The 25,357-nt window shown below is 38.7% G+C and overlaps 1 pseudogene; it reads right to left on the minus strand.

Moving 5' to 3' along the window:
- Positions 1-1,588: 1,588 nt before the first annotated feature.
- Positions 1,589-1,707, minus strand: LOC142423609 (small nucleolar RNA SNORA70; annotated as a pseudogene).
- Positions 1,708-25,357: the final 23,650 nt, after the last annotated feature.

Here is a 25,357-nt window from a genome sequence, read left to right on the forward strand (position 1 = left end):
AAAGTGTACAATTCAGTAGCCTTTAGTGAATTGACAATGTTGTCAACTAATACATCTCTCTAATTTTAAAACCTTTTGTAACCCCAGAAGAAAACCTTCATCCTTTAAGTAATCACACTATTTCTTGTGATTATTTTATCTTCTTTCTATCTTTCTGGATTTGTCTACTTTACATAGTTTGTGTAAAATAAATACTATAATAGGGGCTATTTTGTATCTGCCATATTTCCTTTAATGATCCCTGGTGGTGTGGGAAGTTAGAGATTTGGCTGCCAGTGGAAAGGCTGCCAGGTCAAACCTCCTGACCACTCTGCAGGAGCAAGATGAGGCTGTCTGCTCCTGTAAAGATTTGAAAACCTTCTGCAGGGTCACGGACAGGCAAAATCCACTCAATAGCAATGGTTTTGAGTTTTATTGGTCATTTTCCTTCAGTATAGTGTCTTCACATTTATATTTTTTATCTGCTTCTATTCTTGTGTTTGTGTTGTAATCATATATATGCAACAAACAGCCATTTCAACCTTCTAAAGTAAAATTCAGTGAAATCCATTCTGTTCATTTTGCCAGCACACTATGACCCTCAGTTAGAGTCAAACTCATGGCCCCAGTGTGGTGCGTATGCACAACTTCGCACTGAGACAGCACTCGTTAGAGCAAAACACAAAGATTTTTGTGTTATAATGGTTTTCATGAAGTAAGAGACATTTTAACATGCCAGTAGGATACCCAAAGATTCAAAGTTCCAGGGAGTCCTGTGAGCTTTTGATCAGATTTCGGGGAATGAAGGGTGCAAGACGAGCGGGGAAAGAGTTATACTGAGTCATCTAGCCACCAACTTTTAAAAAATATTTATTTCTAACATAACATCTATCTCTAACCACTTGAAACATGCTTTGACTCATTCACTCTTATGATGGAGTGTCTATTGTTTCTTTTCCACTCCCTCTTATCTTAAAGTAACAAACTTTGCATTTATAGATCTACAAAGAGTCAACAGAAATGGGACAACGGTTTCAGGAGGTGAATAAAATCTGATTTGGCTCAGTAAATTAGATTGAGACTTGGTTCCTTGGCTTTTACCTCATCTTGGTTACAGAGTTATGAGATTATTGCCAGATTTCATCCTTGCTTAACATTATACATTTTTTTTTACTTTTTCCCCAGGAAGTTCAGTTTTTATTTGGTGGACAAGTGAGGCAGAGCAGGGCTACGAAGGCCTTCATGAATTCAGGGTTGCTGCTTATCCGAGGGGTCACGATTAAAGATGTATTTGACCCTACAACCATCCAGGATGAGGCACTTCTCAGCCACCATATCCTCAAACCATCAGCATTCAACTTGGTAAAGCCGTACTTCTTAGAGATGTGGATCTTCTGGCACCCAGGGAACTGGAACGTGGCCATGTGTAAGGCCTCAATCACATGCTCCTTGTTTTGAAGCTTGGTGTGGATGGACATGATAACCTGGCCAATGTGGACTCTAGCCACTGGGCCTTGAGGTTTCCCAAAAGCCCCTTGCATCCCAGTTTGCAGCCTAGTTTAGGGAGAGCAGAAATTAGCCAGATGAGCGGCATTGGAAAGCAGCAAAGGGTTGTCTCTGAGGTCCCTTAGGGCAGCCTGTACATACCAATATGCTGTATACACTACTGAGAAGGCTTGCTGTTTGCAGCCATTGCACACCGGGACATTATATATTTTCTCACTTCACATTGACCTAAGTATTTATTTTTATTCTATAGTACAAGTTGCATAAATACTGTTGACAATTGTCTTCTAGAAAAGATTTTCTAGCACAGGCTAAGAGAATAAAAACAAAAACCTAACCTTTCCTCCTTTTGTGTTAAGAACAGGTAAACTTTGATAAGAACTTAAATTGCCTCTTCCACAATGGCAATGAAAATTTCAGGAGGATATCCAGCTTGAGTCAGAGTTAAGTTTTGTTTGGATCTGGGCGAGTTTTCTTTTGTTGTTGTTATGTTTAGAAATTTATTTATACCAAGAACTTCACGTTTGGGAGTACAATACATCCTATCTCAACCTGTTGATCAAGCCTCCACCAGGGAGCACAAATGACCTTCCATCTTCTTCAAGGACAAGATGTCTGAAAGGCGGCTACTGTGTTGGGTGTTTAAGATCCCAAAGGTCAGCTCTACCACTAAGGGTGGCAGGGAAGCCAGTTTGGGACTTCAGGCACCAGCTCTGTCACTATTGGAAACCAGGCATCATCTAGTTTCGCCTAGTTGTGCTTCGGGCCTAGTCTTCACGGGATGCTGATTTAGGGAGAATGGATTTTGGTGAGGGCAAATGTTGCAGACAAGGTCACAATAAAGGAGTAATGTGGCATTCCTTAAAAGGTCTGATCCAAGAACTGAAATTCACTTTCCTTGGAAAAACTAGTGTTCTTCAAATACATACTTTATCCATGACTAGGTGTCTCAAGGTTTGGTGTGGCAATGAGAAGGACATTTACAAGCTCTAAATTGACAATTAAGGAGCGTTGGCGGTGCCGTTGGTTAGATATTGAGTTACAAATGGCAAAAGCAGTCATTTAAACCCACCTGTTTTTCTGGGGTAGAGAGATGAGACTCTCTCTGTAAAGATTTGCCACCCACAAAACCCTATAAAGGGTCTCTGCAAGTCATGATAGACTCAGTAGCAGTGGAGTTTGGGTTTAGGTATTATAAAACTTGCAATGATTACAAGTAAGTATGTCGAGATAAGCATATTCTAGATCCGATGCCTTGAGGTAACCTACTAAAAATATCCCAGAAAGGAGGAAGTTTTGAGAGGAGTGGTATGTAACAAGGAGACCACTAGGTCTGTTTTAGAAATATTTTTTCCTTATTTCTCTGATGGTAGTTATTCATGGATAGTAAGTATTACTGGTGACACCACAGCCCCCCACTTGCTGGCACAGAGGTAATGCCTAATGATTTGCCTTAGCAACGTCTGCAAAATTTTCCTTGTTTTATAACAAGACTGAGCAGGGGTATTATTGTGGTGGAAGACTTTAGGCGAAGCTTTCTCAGGCTGTTTCTGCTAATACTTAGCCAACTTTCTTAAGACACTCTCGCCATAAGCAGATGTTATCATTTTTTGGCAGAAAGTTGTCAAGTAAAATGTGTTGAGCATCCCTGTAATAGCTGCTCTGGTCGGGTTTGGTCTACCACTGCTTTGACCGAACTATTTTCACTTCTCAGTAGGCATTGCTTTGTGACTGTGTTTTGTCTTCAGGATTATATCATCTTTCATCTCTTGTGAAAATTATTCAAATAAATGCTCCAGGATCCTGAACCCATTTGTTTAAAATTTTCGTGGAAAGCTCTGCCTTTGTTTGCAGCTGATCTGGGCACAACATTTCTGACACTTATCGAGTGGAAAGTTTGTTTCACTTTAATTTTTCACTCAAAATTTTGCAAGCTGAAACAACAGAGATGTCGATGGTATTGACTATAGTTTTTTTTCCTGTTAATTGTTGGTCTGCTTAAATTAAAGCATGTAGAGATTCATCATTTTATCAAAACATGATGTGGATAGTCCACCACTGAGGGCTTCATCTTTTTCAAAAATCATTTTATTGGTGGAAGGCTTCATCTTTAAGATCATCTCATTTCTTCTTAAAATGAGCTATCAATTTCTAAAGTGCTGATCCCTCTGAGGACTTGTCCCCATACCATAAATCATCAATGACTTCACTATTCTTCTACCCATCTTCATTATACATTTCCTATCCATTTTCTACCAGTCTTTATTTTAGATTTGATGTTTGTTGTTAGTTCAATTTTAATAGAATTCATGCTGCTCTGAGAGAGGCTCTTTCAAACTGATGTCTTTTTCTTCTTGGTGCCTGAAACTAGATCCCGTTCAGACAGGTTATTACAAGTTAAAATTAATGCCATTGAGTCCATTTCAACCCATAGGGGCCATGTTGGTAAGAAAAGATTGCTGCTGCGGGCTTTGGAGACAGTAAGTCTTCATGGAAGTGGAAAGCCCCATCTGCCTCCAGTAGAGTGGCTCGTGGATTCAAACTGCTGATCTTGCAGTTAGGTGCTCGTGGAGTAACACACTGTCTCACCAGGGTTTCCTATTACAAGTTAGTGCTAGTTTATTTTGATACAAAATAAATTTTAAATCCATGCTTATTTTTTTTCATTTTATATATATATTTTTTCATGACTTTTTGAAGTCCCTTATATATTGATCCACTATGAAAAACAAAACAGAATCAAATCAAACCAAACAAAATGTATCCATATGGAATACATAACATACTTGCCTTGTTTGACTATTAAAAAAGGAATGGACTGGTTGATCCTTTTACGTCAGTTCACAGTTAGTGAATTCTCACAAACAGTTAATTCTCCATATTCTAAAGGAGTCCCAGAGTCCGTCACAAATGGGAGATTTTAATCATTTCTATTGATTTGCTATTCCAGAACAGCGCCCACTCATTTGTCAGTTTGATGTCCTCTGATGGCTGGCAATTTGCTGTGATGCTGGATGTTTTGAAAACTGAATTGTGAATATTAGCAGGGTCACTCATGATGAACAGGTTTCAATGAAGCTTTCAGACTAAATCAGACTAGGAAGAAAGAATAGATGATCCTCTCTTAGGGACAAACACTAGGAATTATGTGATACAAATAGAACATTGTTTGACAGTTCTGCTGCACACAGGGCAGCTATGAGTCAGAGCCAACTCAGGAGCACCTATTAAAAAGCTACAGGACAAGGTGCCAGCCCCAATCCCAACTGCGTGGACAACCACTTCCCTGGCCCTGCAGAACAATACATTCCAGAGGACAGCAATGAAGCTGCAGCTCAGGGAAAGGGTCAGGTCTGATCAGAGCACACAGGAGCAAATAAAGGGAGATGAAGAGAGAGTAGAACACATCCTGGCCCACCTAGCCCTGAAGATGATAATCCCATTCAGAACAGCCAAAGCACAGAAAGGACAATAGGCTGACCCTACTATGAGACTCAATGTCCCTCACTGACCCATAGTGCTTTGGGGGAAAACACTGGAGACACAGTGCAGGAATTGTGCCTGATCTGACCCCTACACCAAGACAAAACACTAAGGACGTGCAACAGAGCAACGAAATCACCAGGGAATACCAAAAATAGACTTTGGGCCCAGGGCATGGCACCCTATCAGACTTGTCCGGAAACTAATCTTAAAGGCCAACAAATAGACCTTGAACTATTTACAGGCTTTTCTTTTTTGTTGTTGTTATTGGTTTGTAGTTGTTGCTGTTGTTGTTTGGTTGCTTTGTTTTGCTCTGTCTTGTTTTTTGTACATATTATTATCTCTGCAGGTCTATCTAGGTAAGATAAGCAGGATACATAATCTAAAGGAGAAAAATCAGGACCAACAGTTCTGGGGGGACATAGGAGATGGGGAGGTAGGGGAAAAGAAGTAGGTGCTAAACACCCCAGGGACAAGGGAGTAACAAGTGATATAAAATTGATGGCAAGCAGGGTGTAGGAGGCCTGGTAGATCATGATCAAGAATAATGTATCTGAGAGGAATTACTGAAACCCAAATGAAGGCTGAGCATGGTAGTGGGAAAAGAGGAAAATAAAAGGAAATAGAGGAAAGAACTAGGAGGCAAAGGGCATTTATAGAGGTCTAAATACAGCCATGTACATATGTAAATATATTTATATATGATGGGGAAATAGATCTATGTACATATATTTATAGGTTTAGTATTAATGTAGCCAATGGACATTGGGCCTCTACTCAAGTACTCCCACAATGTGAGAACACTTTGTTCTATTAAACTGACATTCCCTGCTGATCATTTCCCCAACATGATCACTAAAAACAAAGCAGGTGTATAAGCAAATGTGGTGAAGAAAGCTGATGGTGCCCAGCTATCAAAAGAGATAGCTTCTAGGGTCTTAAAGGCCTGAAGATAAACAATTGGCCATCTAGCTGAGAAGCAACAAAACTCACATGGAAGAAGCACACCAGCCTGTCTGATCACAAGGTGTCAACAGGATCAGGTATAAGGCATCAAAGAACAAAAATTATCATTGTGAATGAGGGGGAGTACAGAGTGGAGACCCAAAGCCCATCTATAGCCTTACAGAAGGGTCATGGGGAGGAGATGAGCCAGGCATGGTGCAGTATAGCACTGATGAAACAAAACTTTCTTCTAGTTCTTTAATGCTTCCTTCCTCCTACTATCATGATCCCAATTCTACCTTACATTTCTGGCTAGACCAGAGGATGTACACTGGTAAAGATCAGAGCTGGAAACACAGGAAATCCAGGACAGATATACTCTTCAGGGCCAATAATGAGAGAAGAGATAACAGGAGGGTTAGGGATGGTAAACCCCTTCCTGGGGGACAGACAACAGAAAAGTGGATGAAGGGAGACATTGGACAGTGTAAGGTATTGAAAAATAGTAATGATTTATAAATTATCAAGGGTTTGTGAGGGAGGGAGGTTGAGGGAATAAGGGGGGGGAAATGAGGCGCTGATACCAAGGGCTCAAATAGAAAAAAATGTTTTGAGAATGATGATGGCAACAAATGTATAAATGTGCTTGACACAATGGATGGATTGTGATCATTGTTGTATGAGCCTCCAATGAAATGATTAATTAAAAAAACACTACAGGATAATATTGATTATAATAATGGTAAAATAGATAGTATTATTAATAATAGTGAATATTATTCATAGAGACAATTGCATGGTACAAAAAGAATAAGACACTACAACAAAGCAGAAGTTGGAGTTAAAGCAGACAAATGAATTTTAATACAAATTTTCAAAATAGGTAGCTAAAATATATTATGCCAATTGACTTAGTGTTCCCTGAGACAACAACTCTTTACCTCCAAGTGTTTGGTTATGTCTTAGAAGTTTTCATAACTGTGCCCCCACTATGTGCCACAACTTTCACACATGTATTTGCAACAATGGTAAATACGCAGATGCAAATATCCTCGGTCTAATCTATATTTACTTTTGTGGGTTTATTACCGCTCTTCTCACACTTGTTCAGCCTGAATGGCTATTCAAGCAATTATTCATCAGTCACCACAAATGTAGGATTGTGTATATGCCAGCATTTGCCTCTAGGGTGTTTAACTCTTGAAAATCTAATGCTTCCTTCTAAAGATCCCTTTAACCAATGAAAATGTTATTTTAGGGTCTTGAATTAGGATTTTATTTTAATATAACCGAAAAGCCAAACTCACCACCATAGAGGCCGTGTGGACTCACTGTGATCCCCCACCCCTTTCTTAGGCTTCTGAGGCTGTCACTGTTCACAGGGATATAGAGCCTCATCTGCCTCCTACACAGGGGCAGGTGGTTTCAAGTCGCTGACCTTGTGGATCGCAGGCACAAAGGGTAATCATGACACCACCGGGTCTTCTATTTTAAAATAAATATTTAAATAGTGCTGGTATAATAATATTGATGCCAATATAAGTACTATAAGGGAGAGTCATTGAGTAATAATTATATATGGGGTCATTGTACACTTTGTTAGAATAGTTTGGTTAAATGTTTTTCAATAAATTAGTAAATCAAAATTTATCTGTAGACAGTAGTTTTAAATGTCTATGATTGCTAACTTACAATAACTCTTAAGAGGGAAATAATTGGCATGAATTAATTATAAAATATTGTGAAGTCTGTCTTAGTACAAAACTCACTGCCAGCAAGTCAATGCTGACTCACAGCAAAGCCCTACAGGCATTCTTAGACTCTTCTGTTTACAGAAATAGAAAGCCCAGTTTTCTCCCTCAGAGGTGCTGGCAGTTTTGAACTGCCAACCATGCAGATCCCACCGGATGCATAACTACACAATCTCAATTATAGTTTAAGGAAAACATTTATAAATTGGTAAATGGAACAAGGACACCACAAAGATATATCATCCTTTGGGAGGGACCGTTAGCAAGGGGCCAAAATGGCATCTAAGAAATTCAGTCAGGATGCTATTTGAATAAGGCATGGGACAAAGGCAACTGCTACAAATTCATGATGGGTGGAAGATAAATACATCACAGTTACAAGCTGGATTACACAAATAGGAACAGAATCATGATTGGGACACGCTTTAGGTTAGAAGAGCTTACAAGATTGGACCAAGGCCTTTGGACTAAGGCAGTCAGGACACAACGGATTGGACATGACTCAGAGCTATGCACCCCAAGGCCTGCCCATCAAGGACCACACCCAAGGGAGCCCCTAAGGGAGACTGTCTCTCCGTGGCCTGGCTGAAGAGGGGTGGAGGTAATTTACTTTCCAGTGCACTCTGCCTGATGACCAGGTGGTTCTCATCTGTAGTTAAGGATCAGAAGGAATTCAATGGAGGTTACTTTCCAAAAGGATTGTGCAATTAGATTTGGGATTCTCACTGTCATCCATAATCTCCTGAAAATGAGGTCCTTAGAATTTAAGTTCTAATGCAAGTCAAATGAAGTTAATTTAAAAGAAGCGTTAATTAAAAATGTTTTAAGTATAAAATTCTTACTTTTAAAAAGAGCATAATCCTAAATTTCCAGGTTATATTAATAATATATTAAGGCTACAAAGGCCCTAACTATCTGAATAGTCATCAAATTCTGTGGGTATATTGTATTAATTCCCCAGTTAAATCTATCTGCCTCAATGTTAGATTTAAAGGAAAAGAAGTCGCAACCTAATTAATAATTGAAATAATAATACTATAACATAGTATTTGGCACTTATTTTCCAACATCATTCAAATATTATTGACACATAAATTACAGATTTAAAGGTTTGTCACATCTTCTTGATTTGATAAAGAAGGTGACAGCCTGCTGTTTGTCAAACATACGACAAATGTAACATAATTTAATGTTCAGTTTGTTGGAAACCCAAAATGCAACAGCCCCCTTCCTTACAGTCAAAATTCCATTCCGGTTTAGTCAGTATGGATGCTCTTGTAACTCAGGAAGATGGTAATAGAGACCATGAAGATATGTAGTAAGGCGTAAAATGTGCCCCATTTAGATAAGCAATGGAATTCGGTGCTTGGGAGATGGTGGTCTGGAAATCCCTGAAGAAAAGTGTGCTTAGATCATTGTTTCTTGTGATTATGGCAAATCTCGTCACATAGTTTTGGGTATATACCTTGCTTGATTTTTCAAAGTAGTTTGGAGGTAGCAAACCCCACTATTTTCTTTTGTCTCCTTTTGCAGAATGAACTTAAGAGGTTTTTTTGTTTGTTTGTTTGTTTGTTTGTTTGTTTTTAATCAGCCTGGTCCCTGTCTTCAGTTAAAACGATGACAGGCAATCCTGGACTCTTGCTACCGGCAACAATTTGAAGATGTATGCATGTGTGCTATAATGCATTAAAGGAGCCCTGACAGCACAGTATTTATGTGTTGGTCTGCTAACTGCAAGGTCAGCAGTTCAAAACCATCCGACATTCTGCATGAGAAAGATGGGGTTTTCTACTCCCATAAAGAGTTTACGTCTTGGAAACTCACAGGAGTAATTCCGCCTTGTCCTATAGAGTCACTATGGGTAGACATTGATTCAATGTCAGTGAGTTAGATTTGTATAATATAATAAACCTTTTTAGTAATTTTTTCTCAATAAAATAAAAACTATTTTTTAATGTTTGCTCTCTATGAAGTTTTTAAAGAGTTTATTATAGATTACTAAAGAACAATGATTTCAGTACTAAAAACTTTAAAGATAATAACTTTAACTTTTTCTAAAGTCATGAAACTTGGTTACTAACTCAGGAATTTATTCTATTGGACCTTAGCTTTGAGTCAGATTGCTTAAAGAATAAAATTAACTTTTCAACCTAGTAATTAAATAAAAATTTGTTATCTTAACAGCAGCTCCTTACGACCACTCAACTCAGATGTTTGACATTAAGATGGTTTGTTTTGTTTTTTAAAATCCTTACAAATTAACTCATTACACCCTTAGCCCCAACAAACAAATGCTTTATTTCATCAAATTGTCTGTAATAAATCTTTTAAATGTCTTGTATATGTCATGCATTTTCCATAGTACAATTCTTTAAATGGCAAAAAGGAACACACTCATTACCACACCTAAATGCACACACACATATTCTTTGTCTCTGACACACAGAAGTAACAGCTTATAAATTTTAATTATAATGTAAATCAATTTAATATCTTTAACCTTAGGCCTCAGTGTGTGAGGGATATGGAGGCCTGATCTTGTCTATTTTCCTTTTGGAGAATTATTGTTAAAGAGAGGGATTTATAATCTCAACTCATTCACATTTATTAGGTTAAACAAGGTATTTTTGAAAGACAAAAGATATTTTAATTATATAGGCTACACTTCAGAACTAATCTCTTTCCTGTTTCTTATTCTTTTGATAAATCCCTTAAGTTTTTCTTTCTTAATCCTCCATTCAATTTTATTCTAACATTCCTCCAATTTCTTCTATGATTACCCTAGTTTTCTTTGTATGCCTTTTCCCCTCTAATCCTGGGACAGCCTCTTTTTTTCCCTGAACAAAACACATTCTAGATAATGTCTAGCTTGGGTCTTTCATGAAAGTTTTTGTTTTTAAGATTTTCTTCTAAGGCTATCATTAACACCAAAACTATTACTGAAATAAATGTATTCCTTTGCATTCCTAGGATTATTTTATTATTGGGGGCTGCTATTGAATCAGTTCTGATTCATCGTGGCCTTCTAGATAATACATATAATATAAAGTATATAATAAAATGAAATATATTTCTATAATATGTATATAATAAAATGAAATTCTGCCTGGTCCTGTTCCAGCCTCATCATCCTTGGTATGTTTGAGCCCATTATTAGGACTATTGAATTCATATAAATGCTTATTTATCATTAAACTAATCAAAGCAAGTTCTTTGAAGAAATATTGTAATTTAATTTAATAATACCATGTGAAGGTAAGAAATTATACTTTTATAACCTTGTTGTTGCATGCTTTATAAGAGCCTTTAGAAAAGCAATTTAGAATAATTTCTCCCTCTTTAAAGCCCTGCAACTCATTTTCTCAAATTGATTATTGAAACTCTAAATTATTTTAATTATATTCAGTTTGTGGTTTCCTTGAGCATAAACCCTAAGCCAGTGTCCCAGTAGAGAGACATTTTAATTTATTTTTTTTCAAGGATGTTAAGAATAATTTGAAACCTTGGCCTTCCAAAGTTAAATTGTAGTAAAACTTTCTTTTAGAAGAATTAATACTAGACTAGTCCCAAGGATTTGGGATTAAGGGTGTCACAAGTGTCCCACTCTTCCATAATGCCATTGTGCTCCATTTCCTCACAAGCCCTCTCTCGACTATATCCCCTCACATGCCTGGGTTCTGCGACGTATTGTAGCATTCCACATAAACCCACAAAGCTCTGAAGAAATGTTCATTCCCAAATCGAAAGGCCACCCTCTCTATTAAGGTAGAGTCTTAAAGATGTCCCAAAGGAAACAAAGGCTATGACTTGATTCATATCCTCTATAAAGTTGAGTCTTAATCCCACCCAGATCCCTATCTACTAGTATAGTTCAGAAAGCCCTCCAGAACAGGATAGAGTCGCTGGTATATAGAGTCTAGAATTAGCATATACTATGACTAGAAGGGTCAATTTAATTGATGATAACTCATAAATACAGTTCCTAAACTTTGGAATATTTTTGTGACAACCATATTAAACCTCATTGATTCTAAATCTAAGTTATCTTGTAAAGACATATACAGGCTGCTTCCAATCCTTGGTTCTCACTCTTGTCGGGAGTAATTGTTTGACTAAGAGACCCAGAATGCCGTAAAGCATAGGATTGTTTTAGTGCATCTGACAGAAGTTCAAGGGGGCAGCTCAAGGGAGAAGTCTGAGTCCACCAGCCTAGTAGCTTTCTTTTTTATAGTCCCGTTTCTTGCTTTGTTCCTTCAGGGGTGCTGCTTGCTAAGAACGAATAAGTCAAATTCTTTGGGTTTTTTTTTTTTTTGGCTTAGTTCAATACTGGGTTCTCTTTTCTACCTCCCCTGTTCCAAACTATCTAACTACCTCACATTTCTCCACTCAATAGTTTGGGACCAAAATTGATTTCAGGAATTGAGAAAGTGATCTTTCTTCGGGGACTATTTTCTTCTGATCTGGGACGGGGATGTATTTTGGTCCGGTTCTCTTGCTGTCTGTTCAGGGTTGGGGTAACCCAGTCACTGGGGTCAGAATTGACACCCAGTAGCATCAAGGGCCTCACATTACTCAACACTTGTTTTGGAGCCAGGTTCATTACTGTGAGGATGTTCTAGTGTCCAATTCTCATGACCATTTGGAACTGAACAGCAGCAAGGCAAGACCAAAATTCACAATAAATATCAAAGGTGGAAAGGCTGTCCCTCTTCCAATGGCCAAGCTTTTTACGAATGGAGCATGGAGTGGTGACTGTCTGTTTCTTACTGGGAACTTCTTCCCTCAAGCGTGACAGTTTGTGGTGTGAGTTGGAACAGCTTACTAAAGTGGGCCGGCTGTCTGTAGGCCACCATCATTTGAATCTGCCTTACCTAAAGGTGAAACTGAGATACAGGGAGATGGACAGACAAAATTGATAGGACAAGGGAAAGCAGAAACTGAAATAGCTTTATTAGGAGGGAAGCTCCTAGATGAGGTTCCGTGACCTAGGCCTACAGGTCAGGGAAGTCGTGCTCAGCAGCTGGGGCAAGTTCTTAAGGGGTGGTGAAGAATGTATGGCAAATATGGCAATTAGCATCTGGAAACTCCGAGAATTAATTGTCAACTCCTTGCTGCTTTCTTTGAACCCAGAGCATCTGGTTTCACTGGTTATCTTATCTGGCACCATCTGCTGCTGACCTTTGGCACAGGCCCTGACCTGCTTCAACTTAGTCCAAACATTCCAGATTTTTTAGTGATAAAGGGGCAGCAAAATATGATCAGACTACTTCCTGGTGATACAGGGCAACAGGATAGGGCTAAGGGCTGGAATGGTCTGGACCAGCATTAGTAGGGTAGAGTTCATTAGCATTAGATTAGATATGTCTTTCATTCATCCTTGAGAGAACTTAAAAGGACAAGGGGTTAAAAGTAACAGCAAGTAAATTATTACCAGGGGTCCTACCAGGGGCATGACCCAGGACATAATGGTGTTTGGGAACAGGGAGGTGGGTGCTGCATTGCCCCAGTGGTAACTTTTGATTTCCTTGGCCATGGTTTTTAACACTTGAACATTTTGCTCAATCACTCCTGACTTATTAATACCCTTTCCCCCTCTTCTTTTCTTTTTCTCTTGATGTTTCTCTTCCCCTTCATGGCCTTGATAACAAAGAACTTAGGAGGCCAATTTTACAACATCACTATGGTATATTCCTGGGCTGGCCTCCTCTTTTGTAGCTCCCTCCTGTTATCAGGGAGGGGTTAGCTGCCTCTGACCAATTCTCCCTCAGGTGAGGTGAGGTCCAGGTTGGTTGTTGTAAAAAAGCTTTTTAAAAAATGCTCTGAAAGGTGGTGGGATTCTCTTGTATCCCTTAGTCAATTGTTTTTTTGATCAGCTTTATGTAATTGGCTGGTTGAATTCTATAGGCCTTTAGGAGCATTACAGGTCCAGTTAGAATCTCTCCCTATAACAGCTGTAAGACCCACGGGTTTGCTTTAGAGTTCTGTATATGCATTTCTTCAGTGAACCTTCTGTAACATGTAGTCTGTCCCCATGTGAGAAAGTATTATTGCAAATAATTGTGATATCCTTCCTAAATTCAAAGTCCAAAGTAAGATTTCTAAAGATTTTAATATACATGTTGGGGTTCCCCAACTCAGATTTCATTCTACTTAGATCTTGCATGGAGAAGGGACTTGTACCCTGACTAGTTACAAGGCCCACTAATTTCCTAAAGGGAACATCACACAGAAAGGCTTGGATACTTGCTAGAGGGTCAGTATACAAGGAGAACTAAACTGGGTGGGGGAATGGGATGTTGCTGAATATTGAATGTTCTTTGTTTGGGTATCACTCCCCTAGAGGTTCTACATGGTTTAATTTTCCCTGGCTTTTCATTATTTAGGGCTTTCTGCTTATTCCCACCAGCATGGCTGGGTCGAGTTTACAAGTTTTACCAGAGTCGGCATTTTCTCTTTGACAAAATAAGTCTAATTATAAGATGCTCATAGAGATGAGGCTTCCATGGGGTGGGGGTGGGGGATGTCCCCATCTCCTAGTTTATATTGTGGCCAGGCTGTATTACCCAAAAAACACTAGTTGTCTTTTTTTCCAGGGTTGGGAATCAAACGTCACAATTCTGGATGAAGCATCCCAAGAGTGAATCTCAGTGTAGAGGTTTACTTGCCCATCTGGAAGATATAAAAGAAGAGAATGGGAAAGATCAGGAATCCCTGTTTGTGAGGGAAAAGGCCAGGCCCCCACAACTAATTGCGGGTTTGATAGGTGCAATTGTATGGTTAAGATGCATAAAGATTATAATAAAATCATAGAAAGCATGAGAGATAGCAGAGAGATGGAAAAAGTGGAGTCAGACACTTTTTATGGTAGAATGCTCACCTTGAAACCTTTGGAGGCTGCTGTCCCCCAAGGGCATAAAGGCTTTGGCCATGAGGTTTTGTTTATAATCAGAGCCTTCAGATAATAACCCAATCGCTGCTTCTTCATTTTTTCCTAAAGTTTCATCACCTAATGAATGCTCATTCAAAGAGACTTTAGCTTGCTTTTCTAGAGGTACTAAGACCATCTTAACTTGAACCCACCGAGACCATGTCTCCACAGAGATATTCTCCCATCTCTGTGTGCTTTCTTTAAGTTTACAATGACCTCCTCCCAGGTCTCTAGATTGCAAATTCCTTCCTCTGGAAACCATGGATTATACCTTTTTACAACTTTTAGAAAACATTGCATCTTTTTCTTCGTTACTTTCACACCCTGTATTCTCATTAAGTAGATGAGCATAATACAATAAGTTTCAGGTTTACTTTTGCCTTACCCCCATTGTCCTCTTTAAAATACTCATTCACTATTTCCACTACTCATCTGCCAATCCCCACACAAGATGCTCACTTCACACAGTTTTCCAATTCACTGTACAATACCTCAAAAGAGTTCTTTTGCTAATGCCACACAATGGGTACCATTTGTGTGGGGAGAGAACCCCTAACAAATCATCACAGGTCAGTAGAGCCTCTTAATCTCGGGGTCGTGGGTTCGTGCCCTACATTGGGCACCATTTGGGGGGGGGGATTTTTCATGATATGAAGAGTTGAAACTAGAGGTATACATGGGTGGACCCTAGATTCATGATGGCAGCCTAACTTTAATCACCCTTGAGTGGGCTTGACTTACCTGGTTTCTCCTATAGGAAAAGAACCTTCTATTATCCTTATCAGAAGGAATGAGCCCTATTTGTTGTGGGGTACAGAGTGGTGACTACTTGCTCTGGATGGATGATAACCCTCAGAGAGGGTTGATCATCAAGTCATCTGCCACGTGTTGCAAGCAGCTAAGTTTGGCATATATTTGGGGGAGAATCGATGCACCGCACCTCACTCCCCTGCACTGAACCAGGCTGTGCAGGGACCTGGCTGGTAACATAATGGCCATCCAGGAGGTGAGCATGCTACCATGAAATGTGTCTGACTCCATTCTTTCAATCTCTCATGCTCTCTATGACTTTATTATAATCTTTATATATCTTAACCGTACAATTGTGCTTACTGAACCCATGATTAGTTTTGGGGGGTTGACCTTTCTCCCCACATCTCTTTCTCCTTCTCCAGCTCCTGAAGGAAGCATGTGGAAGTTCTGTCTGGGTGCTCCAGTAAGTACCCCTGAGGTTTACAGAATGAGCTAGCCTTACCATATAGCCTATTTAACCTAAAGCACCCCTGCTAATGGAGTGGGTGCCTTCTCTACTCCTGTTAGAGAGAAATACAAGCCATAGACTCTTAACTAGAAAGGAAAATTAAGTTAGAAGATGGTTGCCTCTATCTGGTTCTTCTTTGCAGGGGAAGATGCACACATTTTGTTTCCAAGGAATATATAAAAACTCAAAGGAAAGGATCGGGTTCAAAGGAGTTTGGAAAGCGTACAGGCAGCATGCATACAGGGAGGGTCCTCAAACTGATCCTGCACTAGCTCCTACAGACACTGACCTCGGGCTCATTGGGGCTGTAACATTGGCAACTTCGGGTGAGTTCAGATCATGGTTGGCCTTCACTGCAAAATAGGTGCCCGAGAGTGGCTATATTTCACACTGCCTTCATGCTGCCCACCCTGCAGTACCTGCCATGGGCTCTGTCAAGAACACCCATACATGGGTGTTCAAGGTGGGAACTGACGGCTCTGGTCCAGTGAGCTGAGCAAAGTCCTTGTATTTGAGAGGATCGGGTTCAGTGTGGGCTGAGTCACAGCCCGGGACTTTGGTGGACAGCAGCCTTTGCAGCAGGGTGGGCCACTGTCTAATTTGGTCTGGTTTCTCTATCCTGGGAGCTGCCCATTCCTAGTTTCCCAAGAATTGACTGGCCTGCTCAGCCTGACAAGTGCACCCATGAGGGGCAGTGGATTTAGGGTACAGTAGGGCCATATACACAGTTGGGGAACCAGGATCCTTTTCCAGACTATAGTTTGGGGCCCTTGGGCCCATGGACTTTAGACAGAAATGCAAACTTGGATGGTTGACCTGAGAGGAAACCCAGACCAAAAGCCCCCACTGGCTTGTTGGTCACGTGATCATCCTAATCCCAGGCTCCTAGTCCCCATGTGTCCTCCTTGGTAATGGCTGTGTATACAGTGGGCCCCTAGCTGAGTGCACTGGGTCTAGTACCATGGATAGTGTGGTTGCTGTACCCCTACTGGCCACTGGTAGGTACAAGGGGCTCCTGGATGTTGGGTATGTTTGAGAAGGATTGCGGGAAACATGCACGCTCCTGCTGGCACATGTGAAAAGTAGGAAAGAGTAGTAAATAAATTAAGGGGAATTGCAGGTCAGAGGTTATAGTGCCGGGATAGCAAAGAAAAAGATTTTCTCTAAGTACTCCACCCTAAGTGCCCAAGTGGTATAGTGGTTAGGCATTGGGCTGTGGTCTTCAGGGTTGTTGGTTTGAAACCACCAGTGGCTCTGAGAGAGAAAGCATGGGTTTTCTACTCCTTTAAACAATTAAAGTCTTGGAAACCCAAAGGATGATCACTATGAGTCAGCACTGACTCGGTTGCAGTGAGTTTGGTTTTGAGTTGTTCCTAGCCTAAATGATGAGGACTTCAAACCGAGTTGAGAGAAGTAATCCAAGTCCCGGGACCAAATCGGTTATAGTGGAGTCCCAGGCTTGTTCTCATCTGTGAATTCCTCCAAGAAACACAGTCTGCAGAAAAGTATAGGAGAGTTTTATTGAAAGTGAAACTACAGAAATTAATCAAAGCAGAGGCAAGTTGTGGGGACACTTGACCGAGTTCCCATCACGAGTCCTTTCATAGAGCTTTCCCGACTTGAACATCAGTAGTGTTGCTGTTTTCTCAGCCTGCATCAACTCCTTTGGGGTTGTTTGGCGGGTCAGTTTCTCACTCGAAGTATGTTTCCTTCTTTCTCCACCCGTCACCTCCAAAACTGTCTAACTACGAACAACTGGCTGACTAGAGATCTATATACTTACTTTTTTCCCAATTGGAAATTACCCTCCTCCCTTGTATGATGATGGACTTAAAAAGACAGGAGTAGGAACATGGTGATGGCTTCCGCTCCAAGCTTTATTTTGTTAATTAGGATACAATTTAAAAGATTATCTAAGTGGTCACTGAGTACCAAACTGTCAGACAAAATAAACCATGTACAGAAAAACATCCAAACGTGAGATTGCTTTTGGTTTCTCAGAGACAATTCCTGGAAAGAATTGCGACGGCATTGGGACAGTATGCTTCGGTCGTATTCGTATTCGCCTTGAAACTGGCAGGTAGCTGAAGTTTTGATTCCATCTCTTGTACCAGTTTATCCTTAGCTGACTGCCTGTCAGGTGGTGATCAGATACTCGACATGCTTTGATCTACTCAAGCCCAGGCCCATGGTTTTGTGGCTCCCAAGACTCAGAGTTTCCTAGACAATGGACAAGGTACAAACCTGAACCAAGGTCTTGGCAGTAGATCCAAATTCACATGTGAACAAAAAGGAGATAAACAGCCAGCTAGGTAACAAGTTCCATAATACAAACTCAGGGAGAAAAATAAAAACAAAAACAATCCTCGGGCCTTAGGAATAGTTACCTTGCTGTAACTCTCAAATGTACTATGGAAATAGAGGACCCCCAAAATGACCCAGCCTGGTACCATTAACCCAAACCCTTCTTATCATGAAGGCTGCAGTTACATTCATCTTGTCCCATGTTGAATGTCACTTAATGTCCTATTGAAGCAACTCAAGGACACTTTTATAAGTAAAAACAAGGGATTTTGGTTTTTTAGTGGAAAAAAGATTCAGAAAACTAGAGCTATTTCAATGTTCTGGTAGGATGTCGCAATTGGGAATTTTGCAGATAGAAGAATAGTAAGGTTTTTATTAGGATTCAGACACCAAGGATGAATATAGGAAAAGGACATCACCAATAAATAAATAAGTTGCAAGATGTTGCCAACTCAAAACTTTTAAAAAACATTCATCTTTAACCGGATCTAAATCTTAATCTGTAACTCCCTGGAACATAGTTGACTAAGACATTCTCCTTGACAACAGCAAGCCAATTCATTAGCAGGCTTCATATCAATTAACTCATGTTTTCTGCATGTCTGGCACCTTCTCTTAAGAAACTGGGCTATACCTTTCTAGACTAATGGAAAGTTCAGCAGGCATGGGGCAAAGGTTTCCGTGAATAAATAAAATCTGCTTTGAGGGATTCAGTAAATTAGATGATGGCGTAGTTAACTGGATTCCAGCTCATTGAGGTTACAGAATTATGAGATAATGGCAGGGTTTCATGCTTACTTACTATTATCAGTTATTTCCTCACCTCATGTTGACCAAAGTATGTTCTACCTACAACAAGGTGCATACATATTCTTGACAAACATTTTTAACAATCAGTTCTTAGCACAAGCTAATAAAAAGTCCTGACCCTTGCTTATTCTATATTATGAGCACTTACATTTTGACGAGCATTTGGATTGCTTCTTTGTAGTGGCAATGAAGATTCATGCCTCACTTATAGTTTCATTTAAAAATAAAGTTTTGCTTAGATCCGAGCCAGCTATTTTTTATGCATGCCAATCACCTCCTGTTTGGGGGTCCAATACACATCTAGATACAATTATCACTTCCTCTCAAATCTATTATTCACCATTCACAGAAACTTACCCTCTCCTACACGTTATATCTTTCTTTTATCCTTCTTCAAGTCCTCCTCAATAGCCAGAAGAAATTTTATATAAGTGGTGGAATTATACAATATTTTTCCTTTTGTGACTGGCTTTTTGTCTCAGAATAATGTTTGCAAGATTCATTCATGTTATATCATGCATGGTAATTCTGTTCACTTTTATCACTGAATAATATTCTGTTTTATTCATACACTATAATCTTTCCATCTTCTCAGCCACTGGTGGATTTTGGTCCCGTTTCTACTTTTTAGCTGTGCATATTTTTGCAATGGACACTTATGCAGTTTCTATTTAATATACATTTTATTGCTCTCGGGTAAATATGTAGGTCTGAAATCACTAAGCCGTATGATAATTAAATGCTAACAAGTGGAGGACCTCCCAAACTATTTTCCACAGTGGCTGCATCATTTACAGTCTGGTCAGCAAGGTACAAGGATTTTATCAGCTGTTGTACTTGGTTTTCTTTTTATGGTAATTTGCCTTTACATATTGATCAGCGTCATCCTGGTGACCGTGAAGTGGTACTTACTCTTTTTAATTTCCATTTATGTAATTACCAGTAATGTTGAACATGTGTTCACCTACTTGTTGTCCGTTTCTTTGGAGAAATGTCATTTGAGACAATTGCTCATTTATTAATTGGGTTATTTGCTTTTTTGTTGTGGAGTTGTAAGAGTTCTTTGTATATTCCAGATGTTGTCTGATAATTTAGAGCAAGTTTATCCTATTGTGTAGGTTGTCTTTTTTCATTAAAAATAATAATGTCCTTTGATGAATAAACCAAAAAACCAAACTTACTGTCATCAAGTTGATGTTGACTGACTTACAGCGCCCCTATAGGACAGGGTAGAATTGTTCCTGTGAGTTCCCAAGAGGGTTAACCCTTTATCGGAGAAGAAAACTCTGTCTTTCTCCTACAGAGCGGTTGTTAGTTTCTGATTGCAGACTTCCTGGATGGCAGCCGAGGTCATAACCACCATGCCACCAGGCAGGGCTTCCTGCTTGATGACCAGAAGCTTAGATTGTGTCAAATTCAGTTTATCCTTTACTCCTTCTCTCGTAGTGTTCATTCTTTTGGGATCCTAACAGTCTATTGCTAAATCTAGGGTCATGAAATTTACTCCCATATTTTATTCTAAGACATTAAAGTTTTAGCTCTCATTTTAGGTTGTTACTTTTAATTAATTTTGGTTGTTTTTAATTAATTTTATATAGGGAATGAAAGAGGAGTCTAACTCAATTATTTTCATGAATTTGTCTTGTTATTCCAGTACCATTTATTGAAGAGATTATTCTTCCTTTAATAGTCTTATCAAAAATCAATTAACCATAAACTTATAGGTAATCCAATACAGCACACTATTAATTATTATAGCTTTTTAGGAAGTTATGAAATAAGAAACTGAATCTTAGAAATTTCTTTATTCCCCCCCAAATTGTTTTGCTATTTGAATTCCTTACAATTTCATATGAATTTAGCATTTCCATTTATACAATGAAGGCCATTAGAATTTTGATAGGTATTGTACTAGCCTATAGATTGCTCTGAGGACATTTTAACATATAAGTTATTTTAATAATATTAATTTATTTTGGCAATATTAATTTAACAATATTAGTGCTTTTTTAATTCAATGAAAATAGCCTTTTTCCCAAGACACCTTTGAGTGGAATTGAACTTCTATGTTTACCTCTGAATGTATTGTGGGTTAACAGTTTGCACCTAAGGATTCCTCCAATCAATTAGGCCTATTTAAACTAAGTGTTGTAATATTCAATATTCACATTTTTAATTCCCTTGGCTAAATTTACTCCTATGTATTTTTTATGCTACTAGAATTTTTTTTAATTTGAGGTCTTCATTGAATAATTTTTGTGTGTTGTCTCAATCTACAATTTTGCTGAGTTTGTTTATTAGCTGACAGAAGTGCTTGTGCATGTGTGCTTGTTTATGTGCGCACACGTGTGTGTTTGTTTATGTGTGCACACGCGCGTGTGTGTTTATGTGCGCACACACATGTGTGTTTGTTTATGTGTGCACACACGTGTGTGTGTTTATGTGCGCACGCACGTGTGTGTTCTTTGGCATTTCAATATGTCATTCTGCAATCTGCTAACAAAGATTTATTTTTTTTAAATTTGAATGCCTACAAATAATTTTGCCTTGAGTAATTTCCCAGTCTAGACTCTCCAGTAGTTTAATAAAAGTGGTGAAAGTGTACATTCTTGTTTCGCTCCTCAATTCAGTATTGACATCTTCATTCTTTCATCTTGAGTGTGCTGTTAGCTGTGGGATTTCATAAATGCCCCTTTTTTTTGTTAGAGCTGTTTTCTTTTATTTCCAAATTTCTGAGTGTGTTCATCTTGAAAAGGTTTCGGAATTTTTTAGACATTTTCTCTATTTTAAGATATTTTTTCCTTCATGCTACTAATAGAGTATATTATATAAATTGTTTGTTCTCATGTTGAGCTATCCTTGAATTTCTGGGGTAAATAACACTTGGTAATAGCAATATAATTCTGTTAATGTGTTGTTACATTCTATTCATTAGTTTGCTTTTATAATTTTTGTGCCTATTCACAAAGATGTTGTTCTGGAGTTTCTTCATTTTATTTCATTTTAATCTGTAGTATCATTATCTACTTGGAGTGTTAGAGTAATTCAGGCCAAATGGAAAATATTTGGAAGTACTTCCTCATCATTTACCTTTCATAATAGCTTGAGTATCATTAGAGTTAAGTCTTTATTTTTTCAAATTCACCAGTGAAGCATTCTAATCTGACTTTTTTTTTTCTGGAAAGATTTGTGATTTCTGATTCAATCTAGGTTTTATAAATCTGTTGAGATGTTCTAGTTTTCCTTAGTCAGTTGTGGATGGGACAGGGTGTTTCAGGGGTGCTTGGTCATGCTTAGGAAGGAGCTACTCATGGGACCCAGTGGAAAGCATGCAAATCCCACCCGCAGCCCCACCCCCATGGCACCCAGGCCCTCCTGCCTTGGGCAGGGAGTCCCCAGTCCTCAGAAAATCACCAAGGATATTTTGATTTCATGAGATGAGTTTTGACTACTCATCCTTAAAATACAGTAAGGGCAGGAGAGAGAAGGGGTACTCAGGAAGGGAAGGGCTGCACAATTTGGGAGTCTGGATGACTGGACCTTTCTCCTTTGAAGGTAGCAGTGGGGACAAATCTCTCCTGAGGTTACCTCAGGCAGGCAGTAGTGGCAATTGACCTCAGCAGGAATTCAATGGGATAATCTGGGTGCACGTTAGGGAATGAGATGAGGTAGTCATCCTAAATTTTCACATATGCCAATTTTTTTATCAGGACAGGATCTTTAGAAACTAACTATGTCCATAAGTGAGTACCGGGTGGAGCAGTATTTCTACTTTTATTGCTTTTCTATATGCCATAAGTTTTAATGTGTTGTGCTTTTGGTTTTATTCATTTCAAAATAGTTTCTAATTTCCCTAGTGAGTCCTTTGACTTCTCAGATGTTTAAGAGTATGTTATGTTGTCTAATTAGTATGCATTTTCAAATTGTCCTCATGTTATTGATTTCTTTCTTTATAATCAGATAAGATATTTTGCACATTTTCAAATTTTAAAAATATATTGATAATTCCTTATGCATAAAAATGATGTGCACTAAAAGAGGATGATTAGTCTGCTGTTGTTGAGTACAGGCTCTGTCTATTCCGCTTAGATTTTGTCATTTTAAAATGTTCAGGGTTTCTAATTCCTTATTGAAATTCTATAATGATATTTTATTCATTATTGAAAGTGGAGTACTGAAGTCTCCAACCATTACTGTAAAACCTTCTATTTCTCCCTTCAACTATGTCAACATTTGCTTCATTTATTTGAAATTATTTTGTTTGGTGCATTAATGTCTTAGTTATTTTTCTTTTTGTTATTATGGAGATTCAATGTAACATTCTATATTTATATCTGTCTACTTTGCATACCAATTTATCTTCAATTGTTGCCAGGGCCGTTGAGTTGTGTCTGATCCAGAGGGACCGCCTGTACAGCCCAATGAAGCATTCTCCAAATTTACACTATTCTCACAATTGTACCTGTGCTTGAGCCTCTTGTTGCAGCCACTTTGTCAATCCATCTCTTTGAGGACCATCCTCTTTTTCATGGCCCCTCTACTTTACCACACAGGAAGTCCTTCCCCAAGGACCCATCTCTGCTGCCATATCCAAGTTATGTAAGACAGAGGCTCGCCATTCTTACCTCTAAGTAGTGCTCTGACTGTACTTCTTCCAAGACAGATTTGCTTATCCTTTTGGCAATCCAAAGTGCTCTTCAATATTTTTTTCCCCAGCACCACAATTCAAAGACATTGGTCATTCTTTGGTCTTCCTTTATCCATGTCCAACTTTCACAAGTATACAAAAAGTACTTGACACAGTGGATGTATGTGTGGATTGTGATAAGAGTTGTACAAGACTCCAATAAAATGATTTAATTATTAAATGATAATACATAAAATAAATAGATTTTCTAAAGGTAAATACTATGGCTGTGTCCGGCATGCCTTAGTCCTCAGAGTAAGCCCTGTGATTGCCAATACTCTAAGAGATGTTGAGCAGCAGATATGCTGAATGCACCATGTCTTTTGATCTTTACACTTTACTGATTTGCATTTTAAAAATTTATAATGCGCCTCACTGTAGATCTCTAAAATTATCCTGTTTGTCATTTGTTGAACTTCTTGTATGTAAACATTCAAGTTTCTTAAAAACTGAGAAAAATGTCCCCTGTTATTTCTTCAAGTATTCTCTATCCCTCTTCATCCAAGGACTCCCCGGGTGCATATATTGCTGCACTTGAACGCCATCTTACACATCCCTTAGAATTTTATTTCATTTTATTTTCTGTTTCCCAGGCACTTTCAAATGATCTGTCTTCAACGTTACTTATATTTTTCTTCTTCTTGCACATATCTCCTGTTCAACTTCTTTAGTGAGTTTTCATATGCAGTATTATATTTTCAGCTCTAGAATTTCTATTTGGCTCCTCTTTATAATTACTTTTTATTGATATGGATACTTGTTCATGTTATTCCTGTGATATCTTTTAGTCTTTGTTTTCCTTAAACCATTTGAGTATATTGAAGACATTTGCAGTTTTTATCTAGTTAGTCCCACATCTCATTTTTTTCATAGATGGTTTGTTTATGCTCTCCTTCCTTTTGTTTTCTTAGTTTTTCTTTGAATGAGCTTCTTTGCAAGCTTTTGTCATTTTTTATTTAAAAAAATAATTTCATTGGCATCAATGTCATAGATCACACAATTTCATTGTTCCATCATATTAAGAAAACGTGTGCAGTCAGCACCACAATCAATTTCAGAAAAATGTTCTTCTCCTACCCATCTCTCCCCATCTTTCTCTGTCATGCCTTTAAGCAATGATCAATCCAGTTACTGTCTCCACAGATCTACCCATCCCGATTTCACATATAGAAAATCATACAAAAAGCAAACAAACTGTAGGAAAACCTCAATCAAAAAGAAAGCGAACATTTTTAAATGTTGCATTGTAACCACCCAGGAAATAATCCCCAACTCCGCTCAAGGAATGGGTTTAAGGCTAAAACATTTGAATGCCATCAAAATGTGGGCAGTTCAAAGTCACCACCAGGTCTATGGAGAAAGTTGATACAGTCTGTTTTCACAAAAATGTACAGCCCTGAAAACCCTCTGGGGAAGTTTTCCTGTGTCGTGGAAGATTACTGTGAGTCAAACATGAGTCAATAGCAGGGGGTGTTAAAGTCGATCCCTGTGGTGGGTCACTCATGCCTCTCTGCTGCCATGGTCAGTTACTAATCTGGTAGACATTATCTTATATTCCTGAATGTAAAAATAAAAGGGAACAAATTAATTTCTGTGTCAATTTTATTTTATTGGTCTGGATGCCACTTGGAAATCACTTTAATCCCATGTATTGAAATTGGAAAATGGCCAAATTCTATTGAGGGGAGCGGGGGCAGGTATCC

This window comes from Tenrec ecaudatus, chromosome 12 (genome assembly GCF_050624435.1).
Source record: "Tenrec ecaudatus isolate mTenEca1 chromosome 12, mTenEca1.hap1, whole genome shotgun sequence".
NCBI classification, from domain to species: Eukaryota; Metazoa; Chordata; class Mammalia; order Afrosoricida; family Tenrecidae; genus Tenrec; species Tenrec ecaudatus.